Source organism: Spodoptera frugiperda, chromosome 12, assembly GCF_023101765.2.
Source record: "Spodoptera frugiperda isolate SF20-4 chromosome 12, AGI-APGP_CSIRO_Sfru_2.0, whole genome shotgun sequence".
NCBI lineage: Eukaryota > Metazoa > Arthropoda > Insecta > Lepidoptera > Noctuidae > Spodoptera > Spodoptera frugiperda.
The window spans coordinates 12900614-12906613 of NC_064223.1; positions in this window are offsets into that span (position 1 = coordinate 12900614).

The window sequence follows — 6000 nt, forward strand, 5'->3', positions numbered from 1 at the left end:
ACTCCTTCTCTTATTATAACTTACGACGTTTTTACCGTACATAATCTGTGTTAGTCTTCGTTACTGGGACTTGCAACTTTGTTCCATAATATATTTTTGTGTCGCGAGCGAAGAACATTATGTTTTTGTTAAAGCCATGATGTATGGGGTTGTAGAGTTTGTTTGTTCTACCAGTTGTTACGGTTTTTCGGTTATTATTCATGTTTTGTTTGGTTTAATTTAAACGATGGGTATTGGTGATTGTGAATGATGGTGGGTGTTGATTGGTTTTAGTCTTTGTGTTTGTACATGACTTTTAGAATGAAAGCAAATAGAACTTAATGGCTGTTTTTTAATGTTACAGAAATTGAATATGATCAATTTTATTATAACTTTCATGAAACATCCTAAAGTAATTAATTATGTTAACAGTTTACCCACGTATGTAACTGTTTGACGAGGAACTTGACTAGTTTCAAGCCATGCTAGAGGCTAATATTCATGAACAGCATCCCGCGAAACACGACGCGGCGACTGTTGCGCTTCGAAACCAGTCAAATTCCTCGTGAAATAGCTACGTGAGTAAGCCAATAACATAATAATTAAATATGAATAAGAGAGTAGGCATTCATTACGTGTTTTCCATTAAGACATTGAAATAAACCAAGCTAATGGTATTTCCATAATTTTATTATGAGTAGAAGATTTGCTACTAAAATTTTCTTGGAATCTGAAAACAAGTAAGAAGGCAGTCACTATAAAACTGGTTTCTTAGAATATCTGATTTACATTAGCAAACAAAATAGTACCGTGGACCTAAGTACCAAGTCTTTTCATCTTCATTACTAAATAGCCTAATAAATACAACATTATTTAATGGCAGGTACAATCGACAAAGTTGGCGGTTGACCATACTAAGGCGATATTCGCATGTATCTGCCGCGAACGACCACAGGGAAAACGCCCGGTGGATAGCAAGTTAGTGACAAAATTTTGTTTAAAAGTGTACTCATGACTTTGCCGATAGTACATTTTCAATTTAACTCTTTCCTTTCCAAAATACGTTTTAGTGTGCTTCAAACGAATGTCATAACCGATCTGTTTCTGACATAACTAATAACCTCTAGTACAGATTAAATGTCACGTCTGTCAATGTCAAACGCGGAATCTTCAATTAAATGGCGGGGAAATAATGGAAACCCTCTGTTTGTAGTATGTTTAAGATAATAAGATCCAATTTTGGAGGTTGAATATATTGGTGTCTTTTTTGGTGTTTATACATAACTTACTTAGGCTTACCTACTAACTTAGGTAACAAAGTACTAAATATAACGGCCATGGTATCTAATTCTCCTTCTTGGTCCTATTAGATTAGTGTAAGAAACTGAAACTGGCATCAAGTTCTTACATTTTAAGTCTATATCTTGAGAATTACATAGTTTAGTTAGTTTAGTTTAGGGTTTTTTTAGCGTTGCCCCACACTAGGATTTTCTCCTGTGTCGACATAATACACCTAATACCCAAATGCATGGGTTACTCTGTGCTTCGCTCACTCCAGTACCCATTTGAAAACATTACAAATAAAATATCTCATCATAAAAACAAACACGAACAAATAAAAAATATCTTAGTAATTTTTAAGAAAAAAAATTATGAAAAACTTTCTCAACAATCACCCTCAAAGAATTATGACGTCAGCATTTTTTACCCTAAGAAGAAGAATTGCTATTTTTATTCTTGAACCGTAATTGTTCAGGGGCAGCCCTATCAATAAATTGACGTGACGTCATTGAGATAATGGTCGTCAAGCACTATGACAGACTGATAGATGTAGCTGTTAATTAATTCTCGAGCAGACCTGAGCATGTGTTGCTCGGAATTGAGTCGATGCGGTGCGAAGATGGCCTGCACGGATTATTGGGGCCCTTGTCTTATCTTAGACTACAGCACGTTATATAAGCTATGCAGCAACATATAGATAAAGAATGTGGTGTGGTTTCTTTAATATGTATACTTTAAACTAGAGGAAGGGGTGGAAAATTATTTATCTACATAGGTTTGGACCTACGTAAATGGTAGTGTGTGTGGAGTTTCTTTACTACTGTGAAAATAAAAAAGTTGACTCTTTAATGGATTTGGGCAGCTAGATTGAATCAGAATCGAGGCTTAAGATCCCAGTTTTGGTATCAGTCAAATGTGTAGTCCCTAAGTCGGGCTAAGTCGGCTCGATACACGTCCTGTGAAATTAAGGGTAGTCACCACTTCCAAATTAGATAATACTTATTCTTAAAATGCCTTTAGGTAGTCTTGTAATAATTTCGTGTGCAAACTTAGGTCTGGCCAATAATTTTTCCTTTCAATTTCGAAGTTATCTAGGGTCAAAAATAAATCAGCGCCTTTAGCAAAGATAGGGACCAAAGATTCAGCATATTTGATTAAAATGTCGAATCAAGAATATTTTAATTATTATCATTTGTATAAAATATTTTCACTCAATTTAAATTTGTAAGTAGACGATTAACTTTGAGCCTTTGAAGTTATTATTGCAAGTCATCAAGTGAACTTTAATTATTTATGTTGCCTTGAAAATTTGAATTTTAAATTACGTTTTTGCGGAGTTTGTATCAATATTATATATTTTGAATGATTTATAGTATAGCAAGTGATTAAGAAAAAAAATACACAAAATTAAGTTTCCAAGATTATGATGAAAATTAAATGCTTGTTGCTAGGTTTTACGTCTTATTTTATAAAATATTATTTAGTGAGTCTCACATAAAACTTGGTCTTCGCCATTTAAGACCAAACCCGTTGTAAAATACTAAACTCATTTATCATACTCATTTCTGATCATCTAGATAAGTATCCCGCTCCTGTCACTTCTAGACTGACATCACATAGTCTCAGTACAGTAACAAACTCCCTACCACACTAACGAACAATAGATAAACACACAAACCACTAACACCACAAAATCTATATTCATTCATAAAATATACACTACATACTCTCTAAAGTACACCTTGAGACGTCTCTCGTGCCCGATTTAGCTCGCTTCCTTAGGAGCCCCACAACAAACTACACGTCTGTTGGCTAGTGACAACCACTTAGCGAGGCTGCCGCTGCCTGGATAATCTCCAATAGTTTAAGTAATAGCTGACAGCCGTAATACTCCTGCTCCTACCTTTACATGCTTGCCTGGTACATTTTTTATGAACATGTAGTTTATTTTCGTCGATTCGATTTAGATAAAAACCTCTTAGATTATCGAGGCTATTTTTGTTTGACGGGTATTAATCTGTTATATTTTCTTTTCATAGTATTTTTAAGAACATTCAATATACTACTAAATAATATTTACAACTATTTTCTTTTAATTATTTCTTGAAACAATTTAAGAGACAATTGAAGCGCCCATGTTCTTAATTTTCTTCGGCTTGTTTTTGCCTTCATTGTTTAATTAATTATTATTAGTACTAATTTTCAGTATCTTTATAACTTTTGTGTTTCAACTACACTATGACACTTTATAAACCCTTGGAGGAGTAGCTGGAGTTATAGTAAACAGTATAATTAAATCTACAAAATCTAACCTACCATTGAATTTTCCCAAAACTAAAAATAAAATCCCGCATTGACTTACTATGAGTACAAACCAACGTTCACTTATACCTTCAGCGGTTAGGAATTCATTTGGCCAAGTTCTTAGCATAAAATTATTCAATGTTTCCGTGTGAAATGCCTTCGCATCCTGTCCTGTAGCGAAATGTATGCAAACCTCGACTATTACGCGCTAGAAGTGACTCGACCACTGCATTTGTGATTCTTGCTATTTTTAAAATGGAAAGAAAGAGGGAATTTTAGAGCCGTTTAATACTCTATGCAGATAGTTTTAGTGGGTGGTTTATCGAGAATGGAGATTTTAATTCTTTTCTAGTTTAGTTTCGTTTTCATGAACATTAGCATTTTGGTTTTGTTTCTGTTATTTCTTTCTAGAACAAAAAAGATTTAGCTTAAAAGAAATAAGAAATCAACTTTTCCATAGTTAATTCGTTAACATTAGCTTTAATTTTTTTAACATGATATGTTAGTAATTGTCATTATCATACAAAAGCAATTGCTCATTATTAAAATGGTGCTTAGCTTAAAAATCTTTTAAAACTAGCCCTAACTTAAGGTAAGAAACGATATCAATCGATAGCCAAAAAGGTCTCCCAACAACCAACTGGGCCAATTTAAGTAAAAATCTTGGGATTTTTCCCGAAACACTTAAAGACAGCCTCTCACACTTGTACCTATATAATGCATCAGCTCATTACCGGGGAAGTGCGGTAATAGTGCATTAATGTTGCAGTGAGCACTGCGCTCGATGCACAGCGGGGTAAGTAAGATAATCACCGGTATACAGAATGCAGGGCGAAGATTTCCAGTGCATACATATAAAATGACTAGCTTCTGCCAGTGATTTTAAACAGACCCGCGGTCCCCAAGGGATAAAAAGAAGTAGCAAATGTGTTATTTTAGACAATAATCTATCTATTCTAAACTTCACCGCGCTATCTTCAGCCGTTTTGATGTGATTGAGTAACAGACCTACACACAAACTTTCGCATTTATAATCTTAGTAAGATATGGTAAGATGTCTTCGATTTTTTTAGTATTTTTTTATTCGATATAAACGAATGCTTGATTACAATCCCACCTTATGGTAAGTAGTGATGTAATATGTTGTTTTGTTATTTATTTGCATAAATGTTCTAATAGAACGTGAAAGCAATTTTATACATATTAATAATATTTATGTCACCACAATTATGAAACAATAATGGTTAATTTTCAGAGTTCATTAAAAAAACATTTTATTGTAATTTTTTTCCTCATACCTAATAATTTTCTAAATATTGTAATCAAAAGCAGACTAATTAAGTGTCAAAAAATTGAGTTAGATTAATTTTAATTCGAATTTAAGAGAAAATTTTAAAAATATAATTTTAAAATTCCAGACATGTTCCAATTTCAGTTGTTAAAATACAACTGTTTAACATTTAAAGGCAAACCGAATTGATAAATGACTTAAAAGTTAACAACAAACTATTACAAAGCAAAACTTCGCATAGCACTTCCATTTATCCTATATCAATAGAAGTAGTGTTGGGACGATATTCATGGCTTCTTAGCACGAGCCAGCACTGGCTGGCAGCGTCTCTCGCTCCAGCGAACTTTGAATTATTTTCCAAACACACATTCCTCACTGCACACATATAAATATTTGAGGCTGTCACAGAATATAATGGCTCCTTAATACGAGGAAATTGAACCGCTTGAATTGTTTAGTTATAATTCTGTTGTAATGTCTATGTTTGTTTCTTTGATTAGTTTTGCTGTTTGATCATCATTATCTGAAGCCCAATTACCCTCTTCCCAATCCCTGATTCCCCAACAACTCTTAAATTCCTAACCCCCAAAAGGCCGGCAATGCACTTGTAGTGCCTCTGGTGTATCGGGTGTCCAAGTGCGACGGCGATTGCTTACGATGGTAAGGTGATCCGTCAGCTCGTTTACCGGCTTATACCATAAAAAGAACATTGTCAGAATACGTTAAAGGTTTTCTTCTTCTTTTGGAGGTATGCGATAATCCCCACACTTAAAGGTAACTTGCTGATAGATCAAAGAGCATTTTTAAAATGCAATTTATATAGCATCGAAATAGATAGGTAGGTCGTAGTTTTGGACTATGCCTTGGTGTTGGATCAGTCAGTTTTATAAGCTATATTACCTTTAAAATAAAATGAAAGATCTGCAAAATAAAACATAGACTGAGATATTTACGAGTTCAGAATGTTAATATATAATTACTGATCCTTAAAGTCAGAAGATTAACGTGAAAGATTTTATGAAAAAACTTTCGAACATGTACTTCGTTCAGTGCTCATGTACTTAGAAAGTATTAAGACTAATCTTATTAGTAGAGATTAAAACTTTATTTTAATTATTAATGTAAGTCAGTTTCTGTATCTGTTC